Source organism: Pan troglodytes, chromosome 16 (assembly GCF_028858775.2).
Source record: "Pan troglodytes isolate AG18354 chromosome 16, NHGRI_mPanTro3-v2.0_pri, whole genome shotgun sequence".
Taxonomy (NCBI): Eukaryota; Metazoa; Chordata; class Mammalia; order Primates; family Hominidae; genus Pan; species Pan troglodytes.
Window position 1 is genome coordinate 41,586,299 of NC_072414.2, and position 20,774 is coordinate 41,607,072.

Genomic DNA, 20,774 nt, shown 5'->3' on the forward strand with positions numbered 1-20,774 from the left:
GCATTGTTTTTTATCACTTTTTAAAAATTTGAAACAATCACAAACGTCAGAAAAGTTACAAGTCCTTTACTAAAACTATTTTCCTGAATCATTTGAGAATAATTTGCTTATATGATAGCCCATCATCCTTTAAAACTTCAATGTATATTTCCAAAAACCAAAAACATTCTCCTACATAATAAATGCAACCATTAGAATCAGGAAATTGGCACTGATACATTATTTATATTTAATACAAAGACTCTATTCAAGTTTCAGTGGAACCAATTATGCCCTTTATAGCAAAAGAATCTAGTTCAGAATAAAAATGTTAAGTTTTGGCTTCATGTCTCTTTGGTCCCTTTCAGTCTACGACAGTTCCATAATATCTGTGGGGAAGGGAAGGGGGAAGATTAGAAGAGATAATTTTAACTTATTTTCATTTTTTTCTAGTTTTATTAAAGTATAATTGACAAATTAAAATTGTAAATATTTATGATGTACAATGTGAAGCTTCGATAAATGTATACACTGTACAATGACTGCCAAAAAGGTAATTAACATATCCATCACCTCACAGAGTTTATGTGTTGAGAACATTTAAGATCTACTCTATTAGCAATTTTCAAGTACACCATACATTATTATTAACTGTAATCATCATGCTGACCAATTGATCCCCAGAATTTATCTCTCCTGTCTGAAACTTTGCACCCTTTAATCCATTTCTCCCTTTCTTTCACAAGCCCCAGTAAGACTCCATTCTACTCTCTGCTCCTATGAGTTCCATTTTTATACATTCCACTTATAAGTGAGATCATGCCACAGTTGCCTTTTTGTGCCTGGCTTATTTTACATAGCATCATGTCCTCCAAGATCATCCACATTGTCAAAAATAGAGAGATCTCTCTCTTCTTTTCTTTCTCTTTCTCTTTTTTTTTTTTTGTTTTTTGAGACAGAGTCTCGCTCTGTCGCCCAGGTGGAGTGCAGTGGTGCGATCTTGGCTCACTGCAAGCTCCGCCTCCTGGGTTTACGCCATTCTCCTGCCTCAGCCTCCCGAGTAGTTGGGACTACAGGCGCAGCCTCCCGAGTAGTTGGGACTACAGGCACCCGCCACCATGCCCGGCTAATTTTTTGTATTTTTAGTAGAGACAGGGTTTGTGTTATCCAGGATGGTCTTAATCACCTGACCTCGTAATCCGCCTGCCTCAGCCTCCCAAAGTGCTGGGATTATAGGTGTGAGCCACTGCGCCCTCCCTCCCTCCCTCCCTTCCCTCCCTCCCTCCTTCCTTCCTTCCCTCCTTCTGTCCTTCCTCAGCCTCCCAAAGTGCTGGGATTACAGGCATGAGCCACTGCACCTGGCCCTTCCTTCCTTTTTTTTTTTTTTTTTGGAGTCTTGCTCTGTTGCCCAGGCTGGAGTGCAGTGGCACGATCTTGGCTCGCCACAACCTCCGCCTCCCAGGTTCAAGCGATTCTCCTGCCTCAGCCTCCCAAGTAGCTGGGATTACAGGCACGCGCCACCATGCCCAACTAATTTTTGTATTTTTTAATAGAGATGGGGTTTCACTATGTTGGCCAGGCTGGTCTTGAACTCCTGACCTTGTGATCTGCTCGCCTCGGCCTCCCAAAATGCTGCGATTACAGGCATGAGCCACTGTGCCCAGCCTCTTTCTTAAGGCTGAATAATATTCTATTTTGTGTATGTGTGCATGTATGCACATGCACACACACAAAGAAAATGTGTTCTATGTATATACAGCCACACACACACACCACATTTTCTTTTTCCATTCTTATGTTGAAAAGCACTTAGGTTGATTCCATATCTTTCTTCCACTTGATCGAATTGGCTATTGAAGCTTGTGCACATGTCATAAAGTTCTCATGGCATGGTTTTCTGCTCCATCAGGTCATTTAAGCCCTTCTCTCCACTGTTTATTCTAGTTAGCTATTTGTCTTTTTTTCAAGGTTTTTAGCTTCCTTGCGATGGGTTAGAACATGTTCCTTTAGCTCACAGAAGTTTGTTATTACTGACCTCCTAGAGCCTACTTCTGTCAACTCATCAAAGTCATTCTCTGTCCAGCTTTGTTCCATTGCTGGCAAGGGGCTGCGATCCTTTGGAGAAGAGGTGCTCTGGTTTTTAGAATTTTCAGATTTTCTGCTCTGGTTTCTCCCCATCTTTGTGGTTTTATCTAACTTTGGTCTTTGATGTTGGTGACCTACAGAAGAGGTTTTGGTGTGGATGTCCTTTTTGTGGATGTTGATGCTATTCCTTTCTGTTTCATCATTTTTCTTCTAACAATCAGGTCCCTCAACTGCAGGTCTGTTGGAGTTTGCTGGTGGTCCACTCCAGACCCTGTTTGCCTGGGTATCACCAGCGGAGGCTGCAGAACAGCAAATATTGAAGAACAGAAAATATTGTTGTCCGATCCTTACTCTGGAAGCTTCGTCCCAGAGTTGCACTTGCCTGTATGAGGTGTCTGTTGGCCCCTACTGGGAGTTGTCTCCCAGTTAGGCTACACAGTGGTCAGGGATCCACTTGAGGAGGCAGTCTGTCCATTCTCAGAGATCAAATACCATGCTGGGAGAACCACTGCTCTCTTCAGAGCTGTCAGATAGGGACGTTTAAGTCTGCAGAAGTTGTCTGCTGCCTTTTGTTCAGCTGTGCCCTGCCCACAGAGGTGGAGTATATAGAGGCAGTAGGCCTTGCTGAGCTGCAGTGGGCTCCACCCAGTTCAAGCTTCCTGCCCACTTTGTTTACCTACTCAAGCCTCAGGAATGGTAGACACCCCTCCCCCCACCAGGCTTCAGCCTCGCAGATCTCAGACTGCTGCACCAGCAGTGAGCAAAGTTCCATGGGCATGGGACCCACTGAGCCAGGCACAGGAGAGAATCTCCTGGTCTGCCAGTTGCTAACACCGTGGGAAAGGCACAGTATTTGGGCAGAAGTGTACTGATTTTCCAGGTATAGTCTGTCACGGCTTCCCTTGACTAGGAAAGGGAAATTCCCTGACCCCTTGCACTTCCTGGGTGAGGTGATGCCCCGCCCTGCTTTGGCTCACCTCCGAGGGCTGCACCCTCTGTCCAACCAGTCCCAATGAGATGAAGCAGGTACCTCAGTCGGAAATGCAGAAATCACCCGTCTTCTGCATCAATCACACGGGAGCTGTAGACTGGAGCTGTTCCTATTCGGCCATTTTGGAACTGCTCTCATCTTCAATTTCTTTCATCAATGTTTTACAGTTTTCAGCATATAGAGCATTTACCTTCTTATTTTAAAAAATTTTTTTGCTGTCAGAATCTGCATTTTATTTTTTATTTTTATTTTTGTTATTTTTTAATTTCAATAGTTTTGGGGGAACAGGTGGTTTTCGTTACATGAATAGGTTCTTCAGTGGTGATTTCTGAGATTTTGGTGCACCTATCACCCGAGCAGTATACACTGTACCCAATGTGTAGTCTTTTGTACCTCACCCCCCGAACCCTTCCCCCAAGTCCCCAAAGTCCACTGTATCGTTCTTATGCTTTTGTGTCCTCATAGCTTAGCTGCCACTTGTAAGTGAGAACATATGATATTTGATTTTCCATTCTTAAGTTACTTCACTTAGAATAATGGCTCCAACTCCATCCAGGTTGCTTCAAATGCCATTATTTGGTTCCTTTTTATGGCTGAGTAGTATTCTATGGTATATGTACACCACATTTTATCAACTTGTTGATTGGGCATTTGGGCTGGTTCCATATTTTTGCAAATGCAAATTGTGCAGCTATAAACATGCGAGTGCAAGTGTCTTTTTTATATAATGACTTCTTTTCCTCTGGGTACATATCTAATAGTGGGATTACTGGATCAAATGGTAGATCTACTGTTAGTTCTTCAAGGAATCTCCATACTGTTTTCCATAGTGATTGTACTACTTTACATTCACACCAACAGAGTAAAAGTGTTTCATTTCCACCATATCCACACCTATATATATATATATATAATTTTTTAATTTTGGCAATTCTCGCAGGAGTAAGGTGGTATTGCATTGTAGTTTTGATTTGTATTTCCCTGATAATTAATGATGTTGAGCATTTTTTTCATAGGTTTTTTGGCCATTTGTATATCTTCTTTTGAGAATTGTCTATTCATATCCTTAGCCCACTTTTTGATGGAATTATTTCTTTTTTTTCTTGCTGATTTGAGTTCCTTGTAGACTCTGGATATTAGTCCTTTGTCCAATGCACAGTTTACAAAGACTTTTTTGCAACTCTATGGGTTGCCTGTTTACTCTGCTGATTATTTATTTTGCTGTGCAGAAGACTTTTAGTTTAATTAAGTCCCATCTATTTATCTTGGTTTTTGTTGCATTTGTTTTGGGGTTCTTGGTCATGAAGTCTTTGCCTCTGCCAATGTCTAGAAGGGTTTTTCCAATATTATCTTCAGATCGTTATGGTTTCAGGTCTTAGACTTAAGTCTTTGATCCATCTTGATTTGGTTATTGTATATGGTGAGACATGAGGATCCAGTTTCATCCTTTTACATGTGGCTTGCCAATTATCCCACCAACATTTGTTGAACAGGGTTTCCTTCCCCCACTTTATGCTTTTGTTTGCTTTGTTGAAGATCAGTTGGCTGTCAATATTTGACTTTATTTAAAGGTTCTCTGTTCTGTCCATTGGTTTATATGCCTGTTTTTATACCAGTACCATGCTGTTTTGGTGACTACAGCCTTATAGTGTAGTTTGAAGTTGGGTATTATAATGCCTCCAGATTTGTTCTTTTTGCTTAGTCTTGCTTTGGGCATGAAGGCATTTTTTTGGTTACATACAAATTTTAGGACTGTTTTTTCTAGTTCTGTGAAGAATGATTATGTTATTTTGATGGGAATTGCACTGAATTTGTAGATTGCTTTTGGCAGTATGGTCATTTTCACGATATTGATTCTACCCACCATGAACATGAGATGTGTTTCCATTTGTTTGTGTCATCTATGATTTCTTTCAGTAGTGTTTTATAGTTTATCTTGTAGAGGTCTTTCATCTCCTTGGTTAGACATACTCCTAAGTATTTTTAATTTTATTTTATATTGTATTAATTTAATTTAATTGTAAAAGAGGTGGAGTTCCTGATTTGATTCTCAGCTTGGTTGTTATTTGTATATAGCAGTGCTACTGATTTGTATACATTGATATTGTATCCTGAGACTTTACTGAAATCATTTATCAGATCTAGGAGCTTTTCAAATTAGTCTTTATCATCTTCTAGGTATATAATCATATCAACAGTGAACAGTGACAGTTTGACATACTCTTTACCTATTTGGATGCCCTTATTTCTTTCCCTTATCTGATTGTTCTAGCTAGGACTTCAGTACTGGGTTGAATACAAGTGGTGAAAGTGGGCATACTTGTCTTGTTCAAGTTCTCAGAAGGAATGTTTTAAACATTTCCCTGTTCAGTATAATGTTGGCTGTGGGTTTGACATAGCTTTTATTACCTTAAGGTATGTCCCTTCTATGTTGATTTTGCTGAGGGTTTTAATCATAAAGGGATGCTGAATTTTGTACTCAAGAAAGCACCAGAGAAAGGGGAAAACAAACATGAGGGAATTAAAAATAAATACAGAATATGCACAAAAAAAACTCCAGAGAAATACATATCATAAATAAAAATCACAAATTCTGGAATGAAAGACACACTTAGAAAAACACAAAAGACATTGAAAAGTTTCAACAATAGAATCAAACAAGTAGAAGAAAGAACTTCAGAGCTCAAAATCAAGAAGGCTTTTGAATTGACCCAGTCCAACAAAGACAAAGGAAAAATAATTTTTTAAAAAATGAACAAAGCCTCCAAGGAGTTTGAGATTATGTTACATGACCAAACCTAAAAATAACTGGTATTCCTGAGGAGGAAATCTGAAAGTTTCAAAAACTTACTTGAGGGAATAATCAAGAAAGACTTCCCTGCCTTGCTAGAAATCTAGACATGCAAACAGAGGAAGCTCAATGGACATCCAGGAAATTCATTGCAATATAATCATCACCTAGGCACACAGTCATTAGGTTATCTAAAGTCTAAACAAAGTAAAGAATTTTAAGAGCTATGAGGCAAAAGCATCAGGTAACCTATAGAGGAAAACCTATCAGATTAACAACAGATTTTTCAGCAGAAACATTATAAGCCAGAAGAGACTGGGGTCCTATCTTTAGCCTCCTTAAACAAAATTATTATCAGTTAAGAATTTTGTAACCAGCAAAACTAAGATTCATAAATGAAGACAAGATAAAGTCCTCTTCAGACAAACAAATGATGAGAGAATTCGCCACTACCAAGCCAGCACTAAAAGAACTGCTAAAAGGAGTTCTAAATCTTGAAACAAATCTTGAAAACAAAACAAAACAAAACAAAATAGAACATCCTTAAGGCATAAATCTCACAGGGCCTATAAAACAATAACACAAAGAAAAAAAACCATGGTATTAAAGTAACAACTGGCATGATGAATAGAACAGTACCTCATATCTCAATACATTGGATGTAAATGGCCTAAATGCTCCACTTAGAAGATACAGAATGGCAGAATGGATAAGAATTCATCAACCCAGTATCTGTTATCTTCAAGAGACTCACCTAACACATAAAGACTCACATAAACTTTAGGTAAAGGGGTGGAAAATGATATTCCATGCAAATTCACACCAAAAGTGCAGGAGTAGCTATTCTTGCATCAGACAAAATAAACTTTAAAGTAACAAGAGTTAAAAAAGACAAAGAGGGACATTATATAATGATGAAAGGACTAGTCCAACAGGAAAATATCACAATCCTAAATATATATGCACCTAAAACTGGAGCTCCCAAATTTACAAAACAATTACTACTATACCTAAGAAATGAGATAGATGGGAACACAATAATAGTGGGGGACTTCAATACTCCACTGACAGCACCAAACAAGTCATCAAAAGAGAAAGTCAACAAAGAAATTATGGACTTAAACTATACCCTACAACAAATGGACTTAACAGATATTTACAGAACATACTGGCCAACAAATGCAGAATATACATTCTATTCATCAGCTCATGAAACATTCTCCAAGACAGACCATGAGACAGGCCACAAAACAAGTCTCAATAAATTCAAGAAAATCAAAATTACATAAAGTACTCTTTCAGACCACAATTGAATAAAATTGGAAATCCACTCCAGGAAGAACCCTCAAAACCATGCAAATACCTGGAAATAAAATAACCTGCTCCTGAATGGTCGGTGGGTCAACAATGAAATCAAGATGGAAATTTAAAAATTGAACTGAACAATAATACTGACACAACCTATCAAAACCTCTAAGGTACAGCAAAACCAGTGCTAAGAGGAATGTTCACAGCATTGAATACCTACATCAAAAAGCCTGAAAGAGCACAAGAAGACAATCTAAGGTGACACCTCAAGGAACCAGAGAAAACAGAAACCAAACCAAACCCAAACCCAGCTGAAGAAAAGAAATAAGATCACAGCAGAACTAAATGAAATTGAAGCAACAAAGACAAGACAAAGATAAACTAAACAAAAAGCTTGTTAAATTATTTGAAAAGATTAACAAAATTGACAGACCATTAGCGAGATTAAGCAAGAAAAGAGAGAAGATCTAAATAAGCTCAATTAGGAAAGAAAGGGGAGATATTACAACTGATAACATAGAGATACAAAAGTTTATTCAAGGCTACTGTGAACATCTTCACACACATAAACTAGAAAACCTAGAGGAGATGGATAAATTCCTGGAAATATACAACACTCATAGATTAAACCAGGAAAAAAATAGAAACTCTGAACAGACAAATAATGAGCAGTAATATTGAAATGGTAATAAATAATTACCAACAAAAAAAAAGTCCAGGACAAGGTGGATTCACAGCTGAATTATATTAGATATTCAAAGAAGAATTGGTACCAATTCTACTGAAACTATTCCAAAAGACAGAGAAGGAGGGAATCCTCCCTAAATCATTCTATGAAGCCAGTATCACCTTAATACCAAAACTAGGAAAAGACAACAAAAAAAAGCTACATGCCAATACCTCCTTCTTTAAATTTATCCATAAGTATTTTTTCATGTTATTGTAAAAGAGATTGTTTTCTTGATTTAATAGTTAATTGCTAGTACCCAGAAATACTACTCATTTTTGAATGTTGATTCCATGTTGTGCAAATTTACTGAATTCATTCAGTATTTCTAACAGTTTCTGGAATCTTTAGAGTTTTGTGTATACAAAATTATGTTATCTGCAGAGACAATTTCACTTCTTCCTTTCCTATTTGGATGGTTTGTTTCTTTGTTTTCTAACTGCTCTAGGAGAACTTTCAATACCATAATGAATAGGAGTGCTGAGTGGGAATCCTTGTGTTGTTTCTGTTCTTAGAGGAAAACCTTTCCATTTTTCACTATTGATTATGATGTTAGATGTGGGCTTTCATATACGGTCCTTATAATCTCAAAGTACATTCCTTCTGCACCTAATTTGCTGAGAGTTTTTAAAATCATGAAGCAATGCTAAATTTTGTTAACATGCTTTTTCTTCATCTGTTGAGCTGATAATAATTTTATTCTTTATTCTGCTAATGTGGTTTATCACATTTATGGATTTGTATATGTTGAATCGTCCTTGCATCCCATGAATAAATCCTACTTGATCATGGTATATGATCCTTTTAATGTACTGTTGAATTGGGTTCGCTTGTTTTTGTTGAGGATTTTGCCATTACTATTCATCATAAGAGATAACGGTCCACAGTTTTCTTCTTTTGTCATGTCCTTGTAGTATCAGGGTAACCCTAGCCTCATAAAATAAATTTGAAAGTATTCTTTCCTCTTCTATTTTTCAGAAGAGTCTGAGAAAGATTGATACTAATTCTTCTTTCAATGTTTGGTAGGATTCATGAGTAAAGTTAAAGGGTCCCGGGCTTTTGTTTATTGGGAGGTTTTCAATTACTGATTCAATCTCTTTACTCATTATTGGTCTGTTCAGATTTTCTATTTTTCATGATCCAGTCAAGGTAGGTTGTATGTTTCAAGGAATTTATTCATTTATTTTAGGTTATTCAATTTATTTGTATATAATTTCTCACGGTAGCCTACTATAATTATTTATATTTCTGTGGTATCAACTTCAATGTCTCCTCTTTCATTTCTGATTCTATTTATTTGAATCTTTCTTCTTTTTCCCTTAGTTTAGCTAGAGATTTGACAGTTTTGTTAATCTTTTCAGAAAACACAATTCAGTTTTGTTGATCATCTCTATTGTTTTTCCAGTCTCTCCATTTATTTCTGCTCTGATCTTTGTTATTTCCTTCCTTCTACTGACTTTGGGCTTAGTTAGTTCTGCTTGTTCTAGTTACTTGAGATATAAGATAGATTGTTTATTTGAGCGTTTTTCTTAATGTAGGCATTTATTGCTATAAACTTCCCTCTTAGAAATCCTTTGTTGCATTCCATAAGTTTTGGTACATTATTTCCATTTTCATTTATCTCAAGATAATTTGATTTCCCTTTTGATTTATTCCTTGACCTACTGGCTATTCAAGAGCATTTTGTTCAATTTCCAGTTCTCCTCCTATTACTGATTTCTAGTTTAATATTATTGTGGTCAGAAGAGGTACTTGATAAGACTTCAATCTTATAAAATTTGTTAAGACTTGTTTTGTGGCCCAATATATAATCCATCCTGGAGAATTTTCTTTGTGTACTTGAGAAAAATTTGCACTTTGTTGCTTTTGGATAGAATGATCTGTATGTGTCTGTTAGGACCATTTTGTCTAGAGAGTTGTTCAAGTCCTCTATTTCCGTATTAATTTTCTCTCCATATGATCTATCCATTTTTGAAAATATGGCCTTAAAGTCTCCTATTGTTAATGTATTGCTGTTATTTCTCCCTTCAATTCTGTTAATATTTGCTTCATATATTTAGGTGTTCTGACACTGGGTGCATATATATTTACAATTGTTAGACACTCTTTGCAAACTGACCCTTTTATTATTATATGAATACCCTCTTTGTCTCTCTTAAAAGATTTTGACTTTAAAGCTTACTTAATCTGATAGAAGTAGAGCTATCCTAGTTCTCTTTTATTACCATTGCATAAATTTATTTTAATCATCTCTTCACCTTCAGTCTATGTGTGTCCTTAAAGCTAAAGTGAGTCTTTTGTATGCAGCATATAGCTGTTTCTTTCTTTCTTTTTTTTTTTTGTTTAAATCCGGCCAGGCATGGTGGCTCATGCCTGTAATCTCAGCACTTTGGGAGGCCAAGGCGGGTGGGTCACCCGAGGTTAGGAGTTTGAGACCCACCTGACCAATATGGTGAAACCCCATCTCTACTAAAAATACAAAAATTACCCAGGTGTGGTGGTGTCTGCCTGTGGTCCCAGCTACTCAGGAGGCTGAGGCAGGGAGAATCTCTTGAACCCGGGAGGGAGAGGTTGCAGTGAGCTGAGATCGCACCACTGCACTCCAGCCTGGGTGACAGAGCAAGACTGCATCTCAAAAAAAAAAAAAAAAAAATCCAGCCAGCCACTTAACATCTGTTGATTAAAGAATTTAACCCATTTACATTTAAAGCAATTATTGACATGGAATAATTTACTACTGCCAGGCCAGGCGTGGTGGCTCACACTTATAATCCCAGCACTTTGGGAGGTTGAGGTGGGCGAATTACCAGGTCAGGAGTTCAAGACCAGCCTGCCAACATGGTGAAACCCCATCTCTTCTAAAAATACCAAAAATTAGCTGGGTGTGGTGGTGTGTGCCTGTAATCCCAGCTACACCGGAGGCTGAAGCAGGAGAATCACTTGAATCTAGGAGGCAGAGGTTGCGGTGAGTGGAGATCACGCCATTGCACTCCAGCCTGGGCGACAGAGCGAGACTCCGTCTCAAAAAAAAAAAAAAAAAAAAAAGAATTTAATACTGCCACTTTGTTCACTGTTTTCTGATTGTTTTGTATTAGGTTGGAGCAAAAGTAATTGCGGTTTTTGCCATCACTTTTAATGGCAAAAACCACAATTACTTTTGCTCCAACCTAATAGTAACTTCATTCTCTTCTTCCTCTATTCCTCTCTTCCTTTGTGATTTGATGATTTTTTAAATAATGGTACACTTTTATTCCTTTCTCTTTATCTCTTCTGTATGTACACAAGGTTTTTCCTTGTGGTTATATAAGGCTTACATAAAACATCTTACAGTTATTATGTTATATTTTGGGATGATAACAACTTCATATGTACCACATACAAAAACTCTACACTTTAACTCCCACTCTCACATTTTATGCTACTGATTTCACTATTTACATTTTAAATATATTGTGTATTCATTATCAAATTATTGTAATAATTTAATTTTAATTTTGTGGGTGCATGGTAGGTATATTTATGGGGTATATGAGAGGTTTTGATATAGGCATGCAATGCATAATAATCACGTCATGAAAAATGGGGTATCCATCCCCTCAAGCATTTATCCTATGTGTCACAAATAATCCAATTATACTCTTTTAGTTATTTTAAATGTACAATTAAATCATTATTGACTACACTCACCTTATTGTGCTATCAATACTTGGTCTTACTCATTTTTTCTAACTAACATTTTTGTACCTATTAACCATCCCCATCTCCCCACAATCCTTCCACTCCTTTTCCCAGTTTCTGGTAACCCTCCTTCTGCTCTCTATTTCCATGAGTTCAATTGTTTTGATTTTTAGAACCCACAAATAAGTGAGAAATGCAATGTTTGTCTTTCTGTGCCTGGCTTATTTCACTCAACATAAAAATTTTCAGTTCCATCTATGTTGTGTGGATAACAGGATCTCCCACTTTTTTATGGCTGAATAGTACTCCATGTGTAAAGGTACCACATTCTCTTTATACATTCATCAGCTCATAGACACTTAAGATTGCTTCCTAATCTTAGCTATTGTGAACAGTGCTGCAGCAAACCTGGGAGTGCAGATATCTCTTTGACATACTGATTTTTTTTCTCTGGGGTATACACTCAGCAGTGGGACTGCTAGATTGTATGGTAGCTCTATCTTTAGATTTTTGAGGAACCTTCAAATTGTTCACCGTAGTGGTTGTACTAACTTACATCCCCACCAACAGTGTACGAGGGTTCCCTTTTCTCCACATCCTCACTAGCATTTGTTATTGCCTGTCTTTTGGATATAAGCCATTTTAACTGGGGTGAGATTGTATGTCACTATAGTTTAGATTTGCATTTCTCTGATGATCAGTGATGTTGAGCACCTTTTCATATGACTGTTTGCCATTTGTATGTCTCCTTTTGAGAAATGTCTATTCAAATATTTCGCCCATTTGTTAATCAGATTATTAGTTTTCCTATAGAGTTGCTTAAGCTCCTTATATATTCTGGTTATTAATCATCCCTTATCAGATGAGTAATTTGCAAGTATTTCCTCCCATTCTATGGGCTGTCTCTTCACTTTACTGGTGGTCTCCTTTGCTGGTCAGAAGCTTTTTAGCTTGATGTGATCCCATTTGTCCATGTTTGCTTTGGTTGCCTGTGCTTGTGGCATATTGCTGAAGAAATCTTTGCCCAGACCAATGTGCTGGAGAGCTTTCCCAGTGTTTTCTTGTAGTAGTTTCATAGTTTGAGGTCCTAAATTTAAGTCTTTAATCCCTTTTGATTTGATTTTTGTATATGGCAAGAGATAGGGGTCTAGTTTCATTCTTCTGCATATGGATATCCAGTTTTCCCAGCACCATTTATTGAAGAAACTGTCCTTTATTCAATGTATGTACTTAGCACCTTTGTTGAAAATGAGTTCACTGCAGGTGTGTGGATTTGTTTCTGGGTTCTCTTATTTTGTTCCATGAGTGTATATGTGTTTTTATGCCAGTACCATGCTGTTTTGGTTAACGCAGCTTGTAGTATAATTTGAAGTCAGGTAATGTGATTCCTCTTGTTCTAATCTTTTGCTTAGAATAGCTTTGGCTATTCTGGGTCTTTTGCGGTTTCATATAAATTTTAGGATTTTCTTTTCTATTTCTGTGAAGAATGTCACTGGTATTTTGATAGGGATTGCATTACATCTGTAAATGGCTTTGGGTAGTTTGGACATTTTAACAATATTGATTATTCCAATCCATAAACATGGAATATCTTTCCATGTTTTGGTGTCCTCTTAAATTTCTTTCATGATAGTTTTCATTGCAGAGATATTTCACTTCTTTGGTTAATTTAATTCCTAGGTATTTCATTTATTTTTGGCTACTATACATGGGATTACTTTTTAATTTCTTTTTCAGATTTTTCTCTCTTGGCATATAGAAATGCTGATTTTTGTATGTTGTTTTGTATCCTGCAGGCTTACTGAATTTTTTTACCAGTTCTAGAGGGTTTTTTGATGAAGTCTTTAGGTTTTTCCAAATATAAGATCATATCATCTGCAAACAAGGAGAATTTGACTTTTTCCTTTCCAACTTAGATGCCATTTATTTCTTTCTTTTGTCTGATTGCTCTACCTAGGACTTCCAGTACTATGGTTGAATAATAGCGGTGAAAGTTAGAATAATAGTGGCGAAAGTGGGCATCCTTGTTGTGTTCCTGATCTTACAGGAAAGGCATTCAGCTCTTCTCCATTCAGTGTGTTACTAGCTGTGGGTCTGTCATATATAGCTTTTATTATGTTAAAGTATATTCCTTCTATATCCAGTTTTTTGAGGATTTTTATCTTGAAGGAATGTTGGATTTTATTAAATGCTTTTTCAGCATCAGCGGAAATCATATGGGTTTTGTCCTTCATTCTGTTGATATGACATATCACGTTGACTGATTTGTGTATGTTGAACCATCCCTGCATCCCTAGAATAAATCCCACTTGGCCATGATGAATGATACTTTTAATGTTTTGTTGAATTCAGTTTGATGTATAGTTATTTTTAATATTTTTGCCTTTTAACTCTTATAATAGAGTTAAAAGTAATTTACATACTACCAATACACTATTACAGTATTCTGATTTTGACTATATTCTTACATTTATAGTGAGTTTTATACTTTAATGTTTTTATATTGTTAGTGTTCTTCATTTGAACTTGAAGAACTCCCTTTAGCATCTAGTGGTGATAAACTCCCAACACTTTTTCCATGTGTGCAAAACTTGTTATCTTGACTTCCATTTTTGAAGGAGAGCCTTGCCAGGTTATCAAATTCTTTGTTGACAGTTTTTTTTTTTTTCAACACTTCATTATCATCCCACTCTCTCCTGGATTTCAAGGTATCTGCTGATAAATCTGCTTATAATCTTATACCTGTATATAATAAATAACTTTCTTCTTGCTGCTTTCAAAATTATCTCATCTTTGACTTTTGAGAATTTCATTATAATGTATCTTGGGGAAGATTTCTTCTTTGTCTTAATCTATCTGGAGTCTTTTTGGGCTTCATGGATCCTGCTGTTTATTTTGCTCTCTCAATTTAGGAATATTTCTATCATTCTTTCTTTAAATAAGCTTTCTACCCTTTTCTCTTTCTCTTCTCCTTCTGGAATTCCTATTATGTATATATGTTTCACTTGACAATGTCCCATGTCTCATAGGCTTTATTCACTATTTTTCATTCTATGTTTTTGTTCCTCTGACAGCAGTTTCAAATGATCTGTTTTTGAGTACCCCTATTCTTTCTTCTGCTTGATCACATCTGCTGTTGAAGCTTTCTATGGATTTTTCTGGTTTAATCATTATGTTCTTCAGCTCCCAGAATTTCTGTGTGTGGATTTTTCATGATTTTTTATCTTTTATAAGCCTCTACTTTAGCTCCTTTATTGTTTTCCTGATTTTCTTTGTGTTCTCTTGTTTACTAAGCTTCTTGAAGATGATATTTTTAAGTCTTCATCAGGCAGTTTGTAGATCTCTATTTTTTTAGGTAACTGATGCTTCTATTTGTTACTTTGGTGATGTCATGTTTCCCTGACTATTTGTGACCTCTGTGGCCTTGTTTTGATGTCTGCACATCTGAAGAACAGGCGCCTCTTCTGGGGGCTGGCTTCAGCACAAAAGCCCTTCACCTGTCAGCCCACCCAGAAAATGTAGGTAGGCCAGCTGGTGGGGTCCATGGACTTCCTGTTGGAATTGTCAGGTAAGCTGACTTAGTATCTGGTTCAGTATGTGGGCAGGCCTGTTACCTGAGCCCACAGTGGCTAGCCTTGTAGTTTGGTTTATGGGGTTGGGCCTCTGGGTTCCCTTAGGTGGTATTACCTCTTGGGTCCACCGGAGTGGTCCTGAGTCCTAGGCTCAAGGGATGTTGACCTGGCACAGCAGTCCACTGGGTGCAGCCTGTACACTTAATCTGTGGAGGCAGGACTGAAGCCTGGGTCCACAGGGGCCAACCTGACACTGGAGTCGGGGTTGGCCTGGTGCTGGGGTGGGCCTCGAATCTGTTTGGGGGGATATCCTGGTTCCTGGACTTGTGGGGTTTGGCTTTAAGCCTGGGTCTCAGGAGCAGTCCTGGAGCCTGGGTCCATGGGCTGGCCTGGTGCTGGGGTCTACTTGTGCAGACCTGGTCCTGAGTACACTGGAGTGGACCTGAAGTCTGACTGCCCTGGAGCCTGCCTCCCCTGGAAATGGCCTGGAGCCTGCAGCAGCCTGGTGCTGGAGTGGGCCTGGAGCCTGGGTCCTCATGTGGTAGCCTAAAATCAAAAATCCAAGGGGCTGGCATGGAGCTGGAGTTTGAGTCTGAGAGGGATAGCCTGGGGCTGTGGGAGCTATCCTGCCACTGGAGTGGACTTGGAGACTGGGTCTACAGGTGCTGGCCTGGAGCTTGGGGCTGTGGAGGGTGGGCTTGCACAGTCCTCTTGCTGCGGTCCACGGCAAAGTTATGTGCTCACTTCATTCTCCTTTCCCTTTCCCAGATGAAAGGTATCTCTCTCCACACTGTTCTGCCCTTGCTTGGTAACTTGAAAATGTCCTTCCTAACCTCTTCAAGGTATCTTTTCTTATTTCTGTGCCATGCCTAGGACTCCCATATAGTGAAGACTAGTAATATCTCACCTGGATTCCTTAGCTCTTGTAAAGGTATTTTTCTTGCAAGGATAGTTGTTCAAATTGATATTTCTGCAAAGGGATAAAGGTTATTTTGCCAACTTGCTGGAGTCATTTCTCCTAAGTATTTTTTTTTTACTTTTATATATTCAAAGCCATGAGTTCACACTGATGCCTCTAATTCCAATTCTAACCATTCTAGTTTTCTCTCTTTCCATATTATAATTGCCATCCCTAACAATTAAAAACCTAGATACCATTATCTTTAATATATTTACTTATTTGATCAATCCTTTTATGTAACCAATCTCTCATATTTGCTCCCAGACTCTTCCCTACGTGGATATCCTTTTCATACTACTTGGGCTCTAATATCCCATGTTAGGTTGCCAATTCTGTGAGGACATCCTCCTTACCCCCACTTGATCTCTGACCTCCCACATCAGACTGAAGGCTACCTTCCTCTTCTCCCTTTATGTGTGAATATCATCATCATTCCCTTGGATTCTGATACCTGTGGTGTCACATGGACATCCTCCTCACCATTGTTGGGCTCAGAAATCTTGCTCTGGGCCACCAAGCAAACCCTTCTTTCTCAATGTGGAAGCCTGCCTTGTTTTGGCCACCAAAGGGCTTTAATACTAAATTGTTTAGGAAAGGAAGCAGATGGAATGAAAAGGAAACAAGGGAAATGAAGAGAAGGAGAAGGGAAGTGGAACCACAACATTAATATTTGCAAATCTAAATACAAGATCTTTTAATATAACCAAATAATAGCAAAACAAAGAAAGTTAGTCAACATAATTAAAAGTTTATGAATAAGAGAATACTTTTTGGGATGGTGGGAGACTTGTGTAGGATGAAACTCTGCAATGGAATTTGGGTAAAATACACTGGGGCCTTAGCTTAAGGGGAAGAAATCTGAGGTCTGCAGATGAGAAATTTCAAACCCACCTTGGCCTGTTCCATCTCCTTTTTTCTTCCTTTAAAAGCAATCCTAAACTCATCATACATGTGTTCATTTATTAACTGTGCTAATAGTAAGATATGAAAATAATACCCAGTGCTTAACACTGCAAAACTTTTCCAAAAAGGTCCCCCTGTCATTTTGAAAAAAAAGAGTGCTATATAAATACGTTAAGTGCCCTCTTCCAAATCCTGTAAATGTGTATCTTAAATAAGACGCATAGCCACTTGGGAAAGTTTTCCAGCAATGAAATCTGGAAAACTGTGTCAAAAATTTAAAAGATTTTGAAGAATAAGAGAAGGTCACAGAGTAAAATCCCTGAAGACCAACACTGTCAATTTAGAATGGCAGCCACATTTGAAAACACAGTCCTTATGAGTTATGTGTTGCTATTGTTAGGGGAGTTGAGGGAGAAGGAAGAGGCTAAAAGGAATTTGAAAAGATGTTATAATATGTACAAATCTTTATGAAAATGTATTCTTTATGTCAGACTTGTTATACCACAATCCTTTTCCCCAAGATATTGAAATATTATGAACTGAATAAAGTTTCCAAAAATTCCATAAGGCTGATGAGACTCTGTCTTCTCTACATCACCAAGGTAATCAAGGGATAGACTGGTGTCCCAAAGCCATTAATATAAAGAAGGTGATTTTTAAATTCTTTTAATTCTTTGTGGCTGTATTATTAAATGGATACCAGATGATTATCTTGGAGTAGATCATATCTTGTAGCAGATCATAATCTATTTTCCCCATCTCATTTCTCTATTACTTTCCTTCCTTATTCCTTTATATTTTGCCTTCAATAAGATACCTCTTGAATAGAGTGTTATCTAAAAAATAAATTTTGTGGCCAGACCTAAAAAGGCAAATCAAGTCAACTAGCAGCTAACAGGCAGATTAGCTGTCAGGCAGTTCATACTGCCAGAAAGAAAATCAACACTACTAACACTACTACTAGAGTATGAGCATCCAGAGTCTATGGTGATTATATTAATTAAAAGTAAATAAATGTATTCAAATCCCAAAAGAACAAAAGAATTGGACTAGAAGTTTTTCTTCCCTAAGGAGTTAAATTCTACGTTATAGCACTGTGGTCCTTAGTGATAAGTAAGAAGAACATTTATCTTATTTAAAACAGGGTCAGTGAAGCAAGAATTGGCTATGTATTTGTCATGTTTATTTTAATTATAGCAATTAACTTTGGCAGTGGCAGAAGCACAAATTATTATATGCTAATACAAAACTAGAGATGGAGAAGGGAGAGTAGACAGACAAAAGGGCTCTCGTGGAGTTTAGAGAGGAATTTTTTTTTATTGAATATATGGGTAAGTCTTCACCCATGTCCCAAAGCCCAAGAGACAATGCTGAAGTATCAAACAGAAGGCAAGAAATAAGAAGCATGACTAGAATTAGTAAGAAAAGTGACTATTATTTAGCTCTTTTTCCTTTATATTAAGCTTTGATATAAGGATTTAAATGGATTAATGAATAAATAAATGAATAAACAAATAAGCAAATAAATCAGGCTATTCCCTCAAAAAAGAGAATGGGATTGAAATTATTATTTTCTCTATCATAAAATAATTTTGATCCTCTAAGAAAAATCATATCATGGAGTACTCTCCAGATACAGATTACGAATCTAACAGGCCTGTTAACAAAAATTAACATTGATGAACTAAGAGAAGATGAATTAAAGTTCTACCAGATAAAAGTTGCATGGACACAGAGAAAAGGTAATAAGAAATAAATAACATGAAAAATCAAAAGTATAATATATAAATATGGAAGAAATTGGAATCAACACTTTAGTACTTGAAGAACCAAAAAGAATTTTTTAAAGTGTGACAGTAAAGAGAGATGAGACAAAAAGGGGGAAGATAATGTAGATTCCTTAAGAGTAGAATCTTTTGTCTTTGTTCATTGCTGTAACTCCAGTGCCCAGAAAAATATCTGGCAAATAGTGGGTAGTGAACAGAAATAACTAAATGAGCGAATGAATAGGATAAGTAAGAGAGCTGACACTGATACAACAATAGTGGAAAAAGAAGATGTTATAAAAACATAAAAATATTTTTATAAAAATAAAACTAGAAATAGAACTGTGATGGAGTGAAGGGAATGTGAGAAATGATCAATAGAGAAATGAGAGGATAAAAACAATTGAAGATGAAAAGATACACAGAAGTACAACAGGAGATAGGAAGAGGTGAAAGAGAGGAGTAGATGATACAAAATATTAAAATTACCAAAAAAGATAGAAATGGTAGGAACTGGCAAAAAAGAGAGGACTTTAGATGATATGATAAAAGATTAAGTAGAAGACAAGAGAAACAAGTAGCTAACATGTAGGTTGCAAGTACTATTATAATGCTAGTTAACAGCAGAGCTTGGATTAATAACATGATTCAATTCTAAAAGAATAATAGCTCCATAAGGGCAGGCATCTTTGCTTGTTTTTATTCACTGATATATCCTAATATTCACTGATATGTGCCTGGCACACAGCAGGTGTTCAAAAATATTTCTTAAATGAATTCATGGCAGTCACTACTTTTCTACCATTGTCTATTGGACAAAGACTTTGTATAGCAAACAAAAAATTAAACATCTAGTCATTTTATTCCTGAATATTTTCAAATATCCAATAGTTTGGCAATGTATAAACATAGTCAAACCATAAAAAATAACTACAGAATATGAGTATTTGGTTGGGAAATTCAGAAAATATGAAAAGATTTACAGAGAAACCTATAAATGACAAAATGATACAAATGGATATGTTGTTTTACCAAATGCTACCTGATAAAACTTGAAGGCTATAAATATAGCCTTTGAATACAAATATAAATATATCCTTTGCATACAAAGATGATACTACTGACATACTATTAATAAGACATGGTTTGATTTGATTTTTATCCTGTATTTAGTGAAGAGCTGGCATAAACCCATTATCTTGATTTGATTGGTATCATTCTCAATTTAAGCAAAGGGATAACATATTTACTACTTCAAATAATTAGAATTTTTTATTTAAAATCCTAGGTCCTCAAACATGTATAATAATACAGTCTCCATTATTTGCTGAATTTAGCTTAATTTTAACTTAAAACTTAAAACATTAAAAAGTCCTTAAACATTGTCATTAGGCTGCAGCACATTTGCATCATTATTTAAATCAAAATAGTTACAAAAAGTTTGTTCCAAAAGTATTTCAACATACTTAGATACACCATGTGACTGAAGTAAACTTTTATGACTAAGAATGTTTTCATCTGAGCGCAATCCTTTCCCAAAACATTGAAAGTAAAAAAAAAAAAAAAACTTATCTAAACAAATATAAAAACAGAAGATAGATATTTAAAAGTAGATATTTCTGAAACTACATTGTTAGCAGTTTAATCATAGCAAATACTATTTACATTTAAGCATAAATAAATGTAAATTATTTATATTCCAATCCACTCAAAATACAAACATATCTAATTAAAAAGTCACCTTTTTTTCTGTTTTCTATACTGACATCTTTCTTCTGGCCCTTACTTGACATTCCTCAATGCAAAACAAATATGACCTTCACACTTGCAGGTGCATGGATCCAAGGGAAGACTTAGCAAGTCCAATAACCCCAGGCGAAGTCAGTAATTTTGCATAACAATGGAAACTGAACTTTCAACATGAAAACACATTTTGAATTTTTCACTCTGATTCAATAATCAAGGAATATTGATGTAACACCTCTACAAATTACCTGTCTCAGGTGTGGTGCA

The 20,774-nt window shown here is 36.5% G+C and overlaps 1 protein-coding gene across 6 annotated transcripts in view; it reads right to left on the minus strand.

Annotated features, from left to right (window-relative positions):
* FAM227B (family with sequence similarity 227 member B) overlaps positions 1–20,774 on the minus strand; it is a 297,097-nt gene that overhangs the window by 266,223 nt on the left and 10,100 nt on the right. The window contains exon 4 of one of the 6 annotated variants that reach the window (XM_063794134.1): positions 16,039–16,101. The exons of the other annotated variants lie outside the window; for them this stretch is intronic. The gene's annotated coding sequence lies outside the window, so the exon portion shown is untranslated. The remainder of the gene's footprint in view (positions 1–16,038; positions 16,102–20,774) is intronic. 6 annotated transcript variants of the gene reach the window in all.